Genomic DNA, 15973 nt, shown 5'->3' on the forward strand with positions numbered 1-15973 from the left:
GGCATATCAAATGCCCTAGGCAATTGCCTAGTTTGCCTATACCTATGGCCGGCTCTGCACCAACTATTACCTTTAGTAATTAGGTGGCGAGCGTACTTCTCGGGAACCCTGTTCGCCCGTAGCTCCTCCCCCTGGTGACGTAGCTCCTCCCTCAATACGTCACAAGGTCCCTTCAGCCCCTCCGATATAGAACCAACCGAATGGCTACCTCTGATGGGCGGTGCCAGTGGTACCTTTAAAAAAAGAAAATTAAAAAAAGCCCAAAAACAAGCAACAAGCAACCACCAAAAACATAAAGCAACTTGGAAAAATAAAACAAGCCTGAATTGGCAACTCTGAATCCCGTCCCTCCCCCCGCCTGTCACACCATGCTGCTGCTGCCGCCGCTGCCGCCGGCACTCTCCTGACACGTGACCATGCCGGGCCGCGCGGCGCTCCCCGGCTGCTGGTAACCACGGCAACGGCGCCGCCTGGACACAGGATCCCGCGACAGCTCCGGGCCGGAAGCAGGAAGTGAGAGAGCGGCGGCTGCTGGACTCAAGCGGGGGGCGTGATACCGGCTGTCCCGACTGATCCACGGGAGATGGAGGGGCCACAGGCCGCGGGGCCTCTGCTGAGGACGGGGAGCGGCGCGGAGACCCGCTGTAAGTGTCCAGATACCCGGGGGTCAGACTGGGGGGTAACTAGGGTATACTGGCGGCACTTGCTGAGGTAGCTGTACTGCTGGGGGTATACTGGCGGCACTTGCTGAGGTAGCTGTACTGCTGGGGGTATACTGGCGGCACCTGCTGAGGTAGCTGTACTGCTGGGGGTATACTGGCGGCACCTGCTGAAGTAGCTGTACTGCTGGGGGTATACTGGCGGCACCTGCTGAGGTAGCTGTACGGCTGGGGGTATACTGGCGGCACCTGCTGAGGTAGCTGTACGGCTGGGGGTATACTGGCGGCACCTGCTGAGGTAGCTGTACGGCTGGGGGTATACTGGCGGCACATGCTGGGGTAGCTGTACGGCTGGGGGTATACTGGAGGCACCTGCTGGGGTAGCTGTACGGCTGGGGGTATACTGGCGGCACCTGCTGAGGTAGCTGTACGGCTGGGGGTATACTGGCGGCACCTGCTGAGGTAGCTGTACTGCTGGGGGTATACTGGCGGCACTTGCTGAGGTAGCTGTACTGCTGGGGGTATACTGGCGGCACCTGCTGAGGTAGCTGTACTGCTGGGGGTATACTGGCGGCACCTGCTGAGGTAGCTGTACTGCTGGGGGTATACTGGCGGCACCTGCTGAGGTAGCTGTACGGCTGGGGGTATACTGGCGGCACCTGCTGAGGTAGCTGTACTGCTGGGGGTATACTGGCGGCACCTGCTGAGGTAGCTGTACTGCTGGGGGTATACTGGCGGCACCTGCTGAGGTAGCTGTACTGCTGGGGGTATACTGGCGGCACATGCTGGGGTAGCTGTACGGCTGGGGGTATACTGGAGGCACCTGCTGAGGTAGCTGTACGGCTGGGGGTATACTGGCGGCACCTGCTGAGGTAGCTGTACGGCTGGGGGTATACTGGCGGCACCTGCTGGGGGTATACTGGCGGCACATGCTGGGGTAGCTGTACGGCTGGGGGTATACTGGAGGCACCTGCTGGGGTAGCTGTACGGCTGGGGGTATACTGGCGGCACCTGCTGAGGTAGCTGTATGGCTGGGGGGGGGTCTTCAGTATACCGACTGACGGGATCCCGGCGCACAGTATACCGGCACCGGGATACCTGACAGCCGGCATACCGATACTTATTCTTCCTCGTGGGGGTCCACGACCCCCCTGGAGGGAGAATAAATAGCGTAGTGCGCCACCGTGCCCGCAGCATGGCGAGCATACCGCAAGGGGCTCACTTGCGCTCGCCACGCTGGCGGTATGCCGGCGGTCAGGCTTCCGGCACCGGTATGCTGGTCACTGGGAGCCCGGCCGCCGGCATACCATACTACACCAATCTCAGGGTTTTTTTTGTCAGGTATTGTTTGTCTGGCTATATTGTACTGTTGCGCCCTAAGGCTACATTCCCAATAATGTCTGCTACACAAGGCTGGAAATCCACGGATGCTCCTGCATCATGCAGTGCTGGTGCCACGGATTTACCTGAGGAAAAGATTTCAGCTGAGGGTTCAGGTACTGGGTGCCCTGCATCTTCCAGTCAGCCCGCAGCACCTGTGGCGAATCCAGACCCACCCTGGGCTGCTATTTCAAATATGCTGACAATGCTTGTAATGCGGCTTACGCCCCCTGTGGTACCTCCTGTGCCATTACAGCCACATATTGGTGGTCATTCCGAGTTGTGCGCTCGGTAATTTTCTTCGCATCGCAGCGATTTTCCGCTAATTGCGCATGCGCAATGTTCGCACTGCGACTGCGCCAAGTAAATTTGCTATGCAGTTAGGAATTTTATTCACGGCATTACGAGGCTTTTTCTTCGTTCTGGTGATCGTAATGTGATTGACAGGAAGTGGGTGTTTCTGGGCGGAAACTGGCCGTTTTATGGGTGTGTGTGAAAAAACGCTGCCGTTTCTGGGAAAAACGCGGGAGTGTCTGAAGAAACGGAGGAGTGTCTGGGCGAACGCTGGGTGTGTTTGTGACGTCAAACCAGGAACGAAACTGACTGAACTGATCGCAGATGCCGAGTAAGTTTCGAGCTACTCAGAAACTGCGAAGAAGTGTCTATTCGCAATTCTGCTAATCTTTCGTTCGCAATTTTACTATGCTAAGATTCACTCCCAGTAGGCGGCGGCTTAGCGTGTGCAAAGCTGCTAAAAGCAGCTTGCGAGCGAACAACTCGGAATGAGGGCCATTGTCCCTGTAGTTAATCCACCATGGGGGGATACTCTGTCAACTCAGTTACAACAATTAAATCAATCTTTGGTTAAGCAAAAACCTACCCCTCGCCCTGCTGGGGCCCAGGGTCATCTAAATGGGCCATTTCTTCCTCACAATCCACTAATATTTCAGATGATTCTTCCGATGAGGTTGGGGATTATACTGATCCGTCAGACACTGATACAGTTGCTTCTGATGAGGAATCTAGAACTCAAGTTGATGTTCCTGACCTAGTGGAGGCTATTAAGCTGATTCTCCAGATTGATGATGAGATTGAGCCTCCCGCTACGTTTAAGAAATCTGATCAGTTTAAACGTCAGAAGGTTGCGAAAGTAGTTTTACTGCATTCTGACCTTTTAATTGACATACGTCAGGAATCCTGGTCATCTCGAGGGAAAGAAATTTTCCCTGTCAAAAAGGATGTTAGCTCGTTATCCTATCCCTGCAGAGTTATGTAACAAGTGGGAAACTCCACCACCGGTGTATTCTCATGTCGCCCGTCTTGTGGTGTCATCTACTCTGCCTGTCACCACTGTCTCCTCACTGAAGGAACCAATAGATAAGCGTGTGGAGGGATGCCTGAAGTCTATTTACACTCGTACTGGTGCTGTACATAGAGCCACTATGGCAGCATCTTGGGCTGCTAAAGGCATTGAAGCATGGGTTCAAACAATTGAGGATGAGCTACCTCTAAATTTTTCTGACACTGCCAGACAATATCTGTCGTATATTACCACAGCCTCTCACTATATTCAGGAGGTGGCCTCTGATGCGGGTGTTATGGCAGCCAAGGCGTCTGCTTTGTCTATCCTGGCTCGCTGGATTTTGTGGTTAAGGTCCTGGAAAGTGGACCTGGACTCCAAAAAGACCTTGGAGGTGCTCCCTTGTAAGGGAGACATACTATTTGGGGAGGATCTAAACAAGATTGTGACTGACTTGGTGTGGCCGGAGAGACCCCCAGCCCACGTGGACAATGGCGGCGCGGCACTGAATGGGTTAACCCTCAGTGACCGGCGCCATATTCAAGGACAATGGGCGCTTGGCGCCACTTTTAAACTGCACTGGTGCTAAGCGCCATCTTTAAATGTAGTGTGGGTGCTAGGCACCGGGTATTTAAAAATATATTTACTACTGTGTTTTCACCAATGTTATATTTAATGCAATAGGCACAGTTGTAAGATTGCACATTTACATTGCATGCAAATGCCAGCACTTAGAAGGAATGTGTAAGCTGTGTTGGTTTTAAAATGCATTTACGTTTGTGGACAAATGGCCCTGTCCTAGCAGAGAGGTGTGAATGACAAAACCTTTTGATGTGTAAAGATGCTAATCACGGGGTCTATGGGCTTGGAACCTGTTTCATGTACCTGATTTAATTGATATACGAACCCTGAATGGCAGATGCAGGAAGGAAGACTGTTTGTTTGTATTATAGCCTTTCCTGTTGTAATCTCAAACACTGGGGTTACCTGGAGATGTGAATGAGACAGAAACATTTGTATTTTGAAGCTATGTGATAAATTTATCAATAGTGAATGTTAATCTGATACCAAACGTTGTCTGTGTCACAGGAAGGAGGATATTGTTTTATTGCACTTATCTCCTTTTGAAATGTAATTTATTTACTTGTATTTTCTAAGTTATCCTGATTGGTTGGAGAAGACAGGGAGGGCTTACCCCCCCTGTGGTACTGTGTGGAAATTTGACATAAAAAGGAGGCCTGCATGCCTCCAGATTTGTAGTTGTACCATCTTATTCTGCTGGAACATCTTGCTGTATGCTGTTGCCCCTAGCAATAGGGAAGAGTTCTCTTTAGAACTATTGCAAATAAATACCATTTGCCTCAAGAAGACCGCGTCATCTTGTGACCTACAGGGTTATGCCAATTATAGCCCCGTCCTCCGGCTGTCCAGGGAAGCACCTAACGTCTCCAAGTTCCGCCTTCCGTCAGCTACCGGTAGAGGCCTAGCAAGTGGCTAGTGGGGATTCGTCAACACCACACAGGTGTGGTAAGGCAGTGCGTCGGCACATACAGAGCAGAACCGTGGTTCCAAACGCCACGGCAGGTTAGGAGTTTGGTGGTGGCAGCATAAACCCGCCCACAGCGCAGCGGGTGGAGTCAGTAACAGGCGGTTACTGACGGTAAGCGGGAATCCCCTATGTGGTCAGGCCTCGTGTGACCTAACCTTCCAATCTGTGCGCAGGAGACGGGACGCGAAAGCGGCGAGTGCTTTCGTACGGTACCGTCCTGTCACACTTGGCAACAGCTAAGACTGCGTTTCTCCCAAGTACTAATCCTTCTGCTCCGAAGGCTAAGAGTACCACTTTTCGTTCCTTTTGACTTCCAGGTAAAACGGAGGGTCAGGCGTACCCGAGGCAGGCTTGTACTTCCAAAACCAACAATCTTGGGCCGCCCGTCAGCCTGCTTCCAAACAGGACAAGCCTGCGACATGACGGGGGGGGGGGGGCTCCCCCGGGGGGACCCTAGGGGGTGGGAGGCCGACTTCTGCAGTTGGCCAAGTCTGGTTAAAGACCACTTCAGACGCCTGGGTGCGGGAAGTCGTCTCTCACGGGTACCCGATCTCTTTCAAGAGATGTCCCCCTCACCAGTTCTGCTCGACGGTTATCCCTTCGGATCCGCTGAAAGTACAGACTTTATACTTGGTTGCACAATCTCTCCTAGATACTGGTGTAATTGTGCCGGTACCTCTGTCTCAGAGAGGCAGGGACTACTATTCCACCCTGCTTCTAGTCCCGAAACCAAATGGGTCCTCCCGGCCTATACTCAACCTCAAATCTTTGAACAAATTTGTGAGGGTATCCAAATTCCGTATGGAAACTCTGCACTCTATTATACTGGCCATGGAACCCAAGGACTATATGGTATCACTGGACATACAGGATGCTCACCTGCACATGCCCATTGCCATGTCGCATCAGCAATATCTGCGGTTTCCTGTTGGCATCCTACATTATCAATTCCAGGCCTTGACTTTCGGACTGACCACGGCTCATCGGCTCTTCACCAAGGTCATGGCGGCTCTTCTCCGCCGTCAGGGTGTCAGGATCATGCCGTATCTGGATGACTTGCTGATCCTGGCGAACTCCCCAGAGGTTCTCCTCAGTCATCTGGTACTGACGGTCCATTTCCTATAAGCCCACGGGTGGCTCATCAACTGGAAGAAGTCCTCGCTGGTCCCTGCTCAGAGCATGGCGCACCTGGGGGTATTGTTGGACACACACAACCAACGATTGTTCTTGTCTCCAGAGAAGGTCCTGAAACTTCAGGACAGGATCAGATACTTCCTCTCTCGCCAGAGTGTGTTGGTACACTCGACAATGCAAGTACTAGGCCTCATGGTGTTGGCATTCGACATGGTAGAGTACGCTCAAATTCATTCCCGTCCTCTGCAGAGGTTAATCCTTTCCAAGTGGGACGGCCTGCCTCACCGGGTCAGGTCTCAAATGATCTCCTTGACTCTGGAGGTTCGTCTGTCACTGAGCTGGTGGCTACAGGAACAACACTTGAGCAGGAGCCGTCCTTTCTGGATCTCCAACTGGGTCCTCCTGACAACGGACGCCAGTCTGCGAGGTTGGGGCACGGTGTTGGACCAACACTCTCTCCAAGGTCAGTGGACTAGGGAGGAATTTCTCCTCCCGATGAACATTCTAGAATTGCGGGTAGTGTTCAATGCGTTGACACTGGCCCTGCCTCTGGTACAGTACAGGCCTGTTCAAGTACAATCAGACAACGCCACCACGGTGTCGTACATAAATCATCAAGGCGGAACTTGAAGCCGCATGGCAATGATGGAAGTGTCAAAAATCCTCCAATAGGCGGAACGCCATCTGCCAGCTATATCGGCAGTGTTCATTCTGGGAGTCCTCAACTGGGAAGCGGACTTCCTCAGTCGTCAGGACGTACACGCTGGAGAGTGGAGCCTTCATCCAGACGTATTTCAACTCCTAGTGGACAAGTGGGGCCTACCAGATGTAGACCTGATGGCATCTCTACACAATCACAAGGTTCCGGTCTTCGGAGCAAGGACAAGGAATTCTCAAGCAGCGTTCGTGGACGCACTGGCAATTCTATGGACCTTTCGGCTCCCATACATGTTCCCTCCAGTGTCAATCCTGCCCAGGGTAATACGGAAGTTCAAGCAAGAAGGAGGAATACTACTTCTGATCGCTCCAGCGTGGCCTAGACTGCATTGGTACTCTGACCTGAAGGGTCTCTCGATAGAGCGTCATCTTCTACTTCCACAACGCCCAGACCTCCTTGTTCAGGGCCCTTGTGTCTGCCTGGACCTGGCCCGACTGGCTTTGACGGAGTGGCTCTTGAAGCATCATTCCTGAGAGCAAAATAATTCTCTGAGGCGGTCATCCAAACTATGTTGAAAGCCCATAAACCGACTTCATCTCGGATTTATTACAGGGTCTGGAATTCTTACTTCACTTGGTGTGCTGCTAAGAATTATAATGCATATACTTTCAAAACTTCCAGACTTTTGGCTTTTCTACAACAAGGCCTAGACTTGGGCCTTCGTCTTGCCTCCCGCAAGGTTCATATTTCTGCCTTGTCGGTGTGGTTTCAGAGAAAAATTGCGTCTCTTCCTCTTGCATTCACACTTTTACTCAGGGTGTTCTAAGGATTCAGCTTCCCTATGTCCCTCCTGTGGCTCCATGGGATCTGTCTGTTGTTCTCGACGCCCTGCAAGAGTCTCCATTTGAACCTCTTGAGTCTGTGGACCTTAAATGCCTTACGCTTAAAGTCGTGTTTCTATTGGCTATTGCCTCTGCTAGAAGGGTGTCGGACTTAGGTGCTTTGTCCTGTTGTCCACCCTTTCTGATTTTTCACCGTGACCGAGCAGTTGTTCGAACTCGCCCTGGTTATTTACATAAGGTGGTATCATCTTTTCACCTTTAACCAATAGATTGTGGTTCCGGCCTTTATCTCTCCTAGTTTGTCCTCCAAAGAAAGATCTTTGGATGTGGTACGAGCTCTCCGTATGTATGTGAAGAGGACAGTCTCCATCAGGAGGTCCGATTCCCTCTTCGTACTGTTTGGTTTTCACAAATGTGGCTGGCCTGCGAATAAGCAGTCCTTGGCCAGATGGATTAGAATGGTGATTGCACAAGCTTATGCGCGGGCTGGACTCCCAGCTCCTGCTGCTATCAAGGACCGCAGTGGCGCGTCCGCAGAACAATTATGCAAGGCGGCTGCGTGGTCCTCTGGGAACACGTTCATCAGGTCCTATGCCTTCGATAATTCCGCCTCCCAGGATGCCTCCTTTGGACGACGGGTTCTTGTGCCCGCTACAGTGCGTCCCCTCCCATGAGGAACTGCTTTAGGACATCCCCGATGTTATTCCCTGTGGAATACCAGTGTACCCCGCTACAGAAAAGGAGATTTATGGTAAGAACTTACCTTTGTTAAATCTCTCTCTACGAGGTACATTGGGCTCCACAGGGCGTCCACCCTGACGCACTTAGCTTCTTTGGGTTTGTATGGCTTTAGCCGCTGACACTTCTCCTGTCGTGAGAATGTGGTTCTATGTCACTGACATCTACCGTCTCTTTACCTGCTACCGCATTGGACTGGTTAACGAAACTGAGCTCCAGTGCCTGGAGGCGGGGTTATAGAGGAGGCGGTGCAGTGCGTCCTGGGAACAGTCAAAGCTCTAGCCTGTTGGTGCCTCAGATCAAGATCCAACTCTACACCCTGATGTTATTCCCTGTGGAACCCAGTGTACCTCGCAGAAAGATTTAACAACGGTAAGTCTACAATAAATCTCCTTTTTTATATATTTCAGAAGGAGGGGGGCTGGCCACACCTTCCTGCATTGGCCATGCCCTCTCCCAATCCCCAGGCCTGGTACAGTTGGCACCGTCCCCTGGTATTGCTGCTTTCCTTGGGTGCTGTCACTCTTCAATCGGCTCCCATCAAGTATTTTATAAGTGTTGCAAACTCTTTTTTGTTGTATTATACAGCACTGCTGGAAACCAGGAGTAAATCAGAGTTCATGCTGGTGGTCTGGATACACACTATAAGATTCTGTCCATTCTTTCTGGTGATGTATGGGAGCGAATGACAATTGACCATGTGCTCCCAAACGCTGGAAAACAGACCTAAATGGACGTCCATTTAACCAATTTATCTGAACAAGCATTTCACCCATTTTCCAGCGTTTGGGAGCAATTTGTTGATTGTTTGCTGCCATACATTAGCAGAGTGACAGATAATCTTATAGTGTGTATCCAGCTTCACTCAGCCGGGTATGACTGGTGGCAGGCTGGCACACACACTATGATCGGTACCACGTGGCGCCTGGTATTAGGCTCATATGAAGGCGCTTCTTGATATTCTACATTCTGTGTGGACCCACCAGAAATGATTGGCGTTAATAACCCACATATGTTTTGTGGCAGTTATTTACTAACGAAGAAGCAATGTCCGCCAATAAGATGTTGGCTTTCATCTTCTAGCAGAACACTTCCATGTGCTAATAATACAATGTGTAATACTGTATAATCCTTCCTATGTCTGTCCAGCACACCCTCCCCTGCCAGCTCTCACTGGCTGCCTGACCGTTAGATACATGCTCTATTCCTTCCAGGAGAGGGGAGGAGGGGGGGGGGGGGGGGGTGAGAGAGATGGGGAGGGTAAAACGTTGGCAGCCCTGGAACAAAAGCTAGTGACCCAGGAAATAACAGAGTCTGCTCGGGAGGCCTGGCCTTACTTACCAAGAGCCGAAGGAAAGAGGATTAAGGCACAAATATAAGTGGGGGATATAATTCTCATTTCTCTAACGTCCTAGAGGATGCTGGGACTCCGTAAGGACCATGGGGATAGACGGGCTCCGCAGGAGACATGGGCACTTTAAGAAAGACTTTGACTCTGGGTGTGCACTGGCTCCTCCCTCTATGCCCCTCCTCCAGACCTCAGTTTGATACAGTGCCCAGAGGAGCTGGGTGCATTTCAGGAGCTCTCCTGAGTTTCCTGTCAGAAAGTATTTTGTTAGGTTTTTTATTTTCAGGGAGCCTGCTGGCAACAGACTCCCTGCATCGAGGGACAGAGGAGAGAGAAGCAGACCTACTTCTCTGAGTTTCAGGGCTCTGTTTCTTACGCTACTGGACACCATTAGCTCCAGAGGGATCGGTACGCAGGTCTCACCCTCGCCGACGTCCTCCTCGCAGAGCCGGAAGAAAGAAGCCGGGTGAGTATGTGAGGAAAATACCCATCTGAGGCGGCAGAAGACACTTGGATCTTCACTGAGGTAACGCACAGCACTGCAGCTGTGCACCATTGCTCCCCTTCACCTCACACACTTCGGTCACTGTAAGGGCGCAGGGGGGGGCAGCAATATAAACCTCTCTTATGGCAAAGATAGATATATACATGTACAGCTGGGCACTGTACATGTATATAAAGAGCCCCCGCCATGTATTGAGAAATTTGAGCGGGACAGAAGCCCGCCGCCGAGGGGGCGGGGCTTCTCCCTCAGCACTTACCAGCTCCATTTTTCTACACAGCACCGCTGAGAGGAAGCTCCCCGGACTCTCCCCTGCTTGACACACGGTGACAGAGGGTTTTAAAGTAGAGGGGGGTCACATAATTGGCGCAGATACATAAAACAGCGCTGCTGGGCAAACATTAATTTACTGTGTTTATTCCTGGGTCATATAGCGCTAGGGTGTGTGCTGGCATACTCTCTCTCTCTGTCTCTCCAAAGGGCCTGGTGGGGAACCTGTCTTCAGAAAAGGGCTTCCCTATGTATGTGTGGTGTGTCGGTACGTGTGTCGACATGTCTGAGGTTGAGGGCTCACCTAAGGAGGAGGGGGAGTTTATGAATGTTAAGTCTCCGTCGGCGGTGCTGACGCCAGACTGGATGGATATGTGGAATGTTTTAAGTGCAAATGTTAATTTCTCTATCGTCCTAAGTGGATGCTGGGGTTCCTGAAAGGACCATGGGGAATAGCGGCTCCGCAGGAGACAGGGCACAAAAAAGTAAAGCTTTTACCAGATCAGGTGGTGTGCACTGGCTCCTCCCCCTATGACCCTCCTCCAGACTCCAGTTAGATTTTGTGCCCGAACGAGAAGGGTGCAATCTAGGTGGCTCTCCTAAAGAGCTGCTTAGAGAAAGTTTAGCTTAGGTTTTTTACTTTACAGTGAGTCCTGCTGGCAACAGGATCACTGCAACGAGGGACTTAGGGGAGAAGTAGTGAACTCACCTGCGTGCAGAGTGGATTTGCTGCTTGGCTACTGGACACTAGCTCCAGAGGGACGATCACAGGTACAGCCTGGATGGTCACCGGAGCCGCGCCGCCGGCCCCCTTGCAGACGCTGAAGAGAGAAGAGGTCCAAAATCGGCGGCTGAAGACTCCTCAGTCTTCTTAAGGTAGCGCACAGCACTGCAGCTGTGCGCCATTTTCCTCTCAGCACACTTCACACAACAGTCACTGAGGGTGCAGAGCGCTGGGGGGGGCGCTCTGAGAGGCAAATAAAAACCTTATTAGAGGCAAAAAATACCTCACATATAGCCCACAGAGGCTATATGGAGATATTTAACCCCTGCCTAACTTCAAAAATAGCGGGAGACGAGCCCGCCGAAAAAGGGGCGGGGCCTATCTCCTCAGCACACAGCGCCATTTTCTCTCACAGAAAAGCTGGAGAGAAGGCTCCCAGGCTCTCCCCTGCACTGCACTACAGAAACAGGGTTAAAACAGAGAGGGGGGGCACTGATTTTGGCGATATTGTATATATATAAAAGATGCTATAAGGGAGAAACACTTATATAAGGTTGTCCCTATATAATTATAGCGTTTTTGGTGTGTGCTGGCAGACTCTCCCTCTGTCTCCCCAAAGGGCTAGTGGGTCCTGTCCTCTGTCAGAGCATTCCCGGTGTGTGTGCTGTGTGTCGGTACGTGTGTGTCGACATGTATGAGGACGATGTTGGTGAGGAGGCGGAGAAATTGCCTGTAATGGTGATGTCACTCTCTAGGGAGTCGACACCGGAATGGATGGCTTATTTAGAGAATTACGTGAGAATGTCAACACGCTGCAAGGTCGGTTGACGACATGAGACGGCCGACAATCTATTAGGACCGGTCCAGGCGTCTCAGAAACACCGTCAGGGGTTTTAAAAACGCCCATTTACCTCAGTCGGTCGACACAGACACAGACACGGACACTGAATACAGTGTCGACGGTGAATAAACAAACGTATTTCTCATTAGGGCCACACGTTAAGGGCAATGAAGGAGGTGTTACGTGTTTCTGATACTACAAGTACCACAAGAAAGGGTATTATGTGGGAGTGAAAAAACTACCTGTAGTTTTTCCTGAATCAGATAAAATAAAATGAAGTGTGTGATGATGCGTAGGGTTACCCCGATAGCAAATATTGGCGTTATACCCTTTCCCGCCAGAAATTAGGGTACGTTGGGAAACACCCCTTAGGGTGATAAGGCGCTCACACGCTTATCAAGTGGCGTTACCGTCTCCAGATACGGCCGCCCTCAAGGAGCCAGCTGATAGGAAGCTGGAAAAATATCCTAAAAAGTATATACACACATACGGTGGTTATACTGCGACCAGCGATCGCCATCAGCCTGGAGATGCAGTGCTGGGTTGGCTTGGTCGGATTCCCTGACTGAAAATATTTTATTCATGTAGAGCATTTAATAGGATGCATTCTATATATATGTATGTGAGATGCACAGAGGGATATTTGCTCTCTGGCATCAAGATAAGTGCGTTGTCCATATCTCCCAGAAGATGTCAGGGACACGACAGTGGTCAGGTGATACAGATCCCATACGGCAGATGGAAGTATTGCTGTATAAAGGGAAGGAGTTATTTGGGGGTCGGTCCATCGGACCTGGGGACCACAGCAACAGCTGGGAAATCCAACCTTTTTTACCCCAAGTTACATCTCAGCTAAAAAAGACACCGTCTTTTCAGCCTCAATCTTTCCTTTCCCATGAGGGCATGCAGGCAAAAGGCCAGTCATATCTGCCCAGACATAGAGGTAAGGGAAGTAGACTGCAGCAGGCAGCCCTTTCCCAGGAAAAGAAGCCCTCCACCGCGTCTGCCAAGTCCTCAGCATGACGCTGGGGCCGTGCAAGCGGACTCAAGGTGGGGGGGTAGTCTCAAGAGTCTCAGGGCGCAGTGGGATCACTCGCAAGTTGACCCCTAGATCGTACGAGTATTATCCCAGGGGTAAAGATTGGAGAGTCGGGACATCTTCTCCTCGCAGGTTCCTGAAGTCTGCTTTACCAACGGCTCCCTCCGACAGGAAGGCAGCATTGGAAACAATTCACAAGCTGTATATCCAGCAGGTGATAATCAAAGTACCCCTCCTACGACAAGGAAAAGGGTATTATTTTTCCACACTATATTGTGGTACTGAAGCCAGACGGCTTGGTGACACATAGTCTAAATCTAAAATGTTTTGAACACTTACATAAAAGGTTCAAATCGAGATAAAGTCACTCAGAGCAGTGATAGCGAACCGGAAAAAAGGGGACTATATGGTGTCCCTGGACATCAAGGATTACCTCCATGTCCAAATTTTGTCCTTCTCATCAAGGGTACCTCTGGTTCGTGGTACAGAACTGTCAATATCAGTTTCAGACGATGCCGTTTGAATTATCCACGGCACCCCGGGCCTTTTTACCAAGGTAATGGCCGAAAAGATGTTTCTTCAAAGAAAAAAGGCATCTAAATTATCCCTTACTTGCACGACCTAAAAAGGGCAAGTTCCAGAGAACAGTTGGAGGTCGGAAGAGCACTATCTAAAGTAGTTCTTCGACGGCACGACTGGATTCTAAATATTCCAAGAATCGCAGCTTTTTTCCGACGATACGTCTGCTGTTCCTAGGGATGATTCTGGACACGGTTCAGAAAAAGGTTTTTCTTCCCGAGGAAAAAGCCAAGGAGTTATCCGACCTGTCAGGAACCTCCTAAAACCAGGAAAGGTGTCTGTACATCAATGCACAAGAGTCCTGGGAAAAATGGTGGCTTTTTACGAAGCAATTCCATTCGGCAGATTCCATGCAAGAATTTTCCAAAGGGATCTGTTGGACAAATGGTCAGGGTCGCATCCTCAGATGCACCTGCGAATAACCCTGTCGCCAAGGACAAGGGTATATCTTCTGTGGTGGTTGCAAAAGGCTCATCTATTGGAGGGCCGCAGATTCGGCATACAGGATTTGATCCTGGTGACCACGGACGCCAGCCTGAGAGGTTGGGGAGCAGTCACACAAGGAAGAAACTTCCAGGGGGTATGGACGAACCTGGAAAAGTCTCTTCACATAAACATTCTGGTACTAAGAGCAATCTAAAATGCTCTAAGCCAGGCGGAACCACTCCTGCAAGGAAAACCGGTGTTGATTCAGTCGGACAACATCACGGCGGTCGCCCATGTAAACAGACAGGGCGGCACAAGAAGCAGGAGTGCAATGGCAGAAGCTGCCAAGATTCTTCGCTGGGCGGAGAATCACGTAATAGCACTGTCAGCAGTGTTCTTCCCGGGCGTGGACAACTGGGAAGCAGACTTCCTCAGCAGACACGATATTCACCCGGGAGAGTGGGGTCTTCATCCAGAAGTCTTCCACATGCTAATAAACTGTTGGGAAAGACCAATGGTAGACATGATGGCGTCTCGCCTCAACAAGAAACTGGACAAGTATTGCGCCAGGTCAAGAGATCCACAGGCAATAGCTGTGGACGCACTGGTAACACCTTGGGTGTACAAATCAGTATATGTGTTTCCTCCTCTGCCTCTCATACCAAAGGTATTGAAGATTATACGGTGAAGAGGAGTAAGAACAATACTAGTGGCTCCGGATTGGCCAAGAAGGACTTGGTACCCGGAACTTCAAGAGTTGGTCACGGACGACCCGTGCCCTCTACTTCTGAGAAGGGACCTGCTACAACAGGGTCCCTGTCTCTTTCAAGACTTACCGCGGCTGCGTTTGACGGCATGGCGGTTGAACGCCAGATCCTAAAAGGGAAAGGCATTCCAGAAGAAGTCATTCCTACCTTGATTAAGGCAAGGAAGGAAGTCACCGCGAAACATTATCACCGCATTTGGCGAAAATATGTCGCGTGGTGCGAGGATCGGAGTGTTCCGACGGAGGAATTTCAACTGGGTCGTTTCCTACATTTCCTACAATCAGGATTGTCTATGGGTCTCAAATTGAGATCTATTAAGGTTCAAATTTCGGCCCTGTCAATATTCTTCCAAAAAGAATTGGCCTCAGTTCCTGAGGTACAGACTTTTGTTAAAGGAGTACTGCATATACAGCCTCCTGTGGTGCCTCCGGTGGCACCGTGGGATCTAAATGTAGTTTTAGATTTCCTCAAATCCCATTGGTTTGAACCATTGAAAAAGGTGGATTTTAAATATCTCACATGGAAAGTGACTATGTTACTGGCCCTGGCTTCCGCCAGGAGAGTATCTGAATTGGCGGCTTTATCTTATAAAAGCCCTTATCTAATCTTCCATTCGGATAGGGCAGAACTGAGGACTCGTCCGCATTTTCTCCCTAAGGTGGTATCAGCGTTTCACCTGAACCAACCTATTGTGGTGCCTGCGGCCACTGGCGACTTGGAGGACTCCAAGTTGTTGGACGTTGTCAGAGCCTTAAAAATATACATTTCAAGGACGGCTGAAGTCAGAAAATCTGACTCGCTGTTGATACTATATGCACCCAACAAGTTGGGTGCCCCTGCTTCTAAGCAGACGATTGCTCGTTGGATTTGTAACACAATTCAACTTGCTCATTCTGTGGCAGGCCTGCCACAGCCTAAATCTGTTAAGGCCCATTCCACAAGGAAGGTGGGCTCATCTTGGGCGGCTGCCCGAGGGGTCTCGGCATTACAATTCTGCCGAGCAGCTACGTGGTCGGGGGAAAACACGTTTGTAAAATTCTACAAATTTGATACCCTGGCAAAAGAGGACTTGGAATTCTCTCATTCGGTGCTGCAGAGTCATCCGCACTCTCCCGCCCGTTTGGGAGCTTTGGTATAATCCCCATGGTCCTTTCAGGAACCCCAGCATCCACTTAGGACGATAGAGAAAATAAGAATTTACTTACCGATAATTCTAT

At 50.6% G+C, this 15973-nt stretch overlaps 1 protein-coding gene across 1 annotated transcript in view; it reads left to right on the plus strand.

The window, feature by feature from the left end:
• Positions 1-260: 260 nt before the first annotated feature.
• Positions 261-15973, plus strand: part of TMEM250 (transmembrane protein 250) — a 29524-nt gene continuing 13811 nt past the window's right edge. Inside the window, exon 1 of the mRNA XM_063935831.1 lies at positions 261-644. The gene's annotated coding sequence lies outside the window, so the exon portion shown is untranslated. The remainder of the gene's footprint in view (positions 645-15973) is intronic.

This window comes from Pseudophryne corroboree, chromosome 8 (assembly GCF_028390025.1).
Source record: "Pseudophryne corroboree isolate aPseCor3 chromosome 8, aPseCor3.hap2, whole genome shotgun sequence".
Taxonomy (NCBI): Eukaryota; Metazoa; Chordata; class Amphibia; order Anura; family Myobatrachidae; genus Pseudophryne; species Pseudophryne corroboree.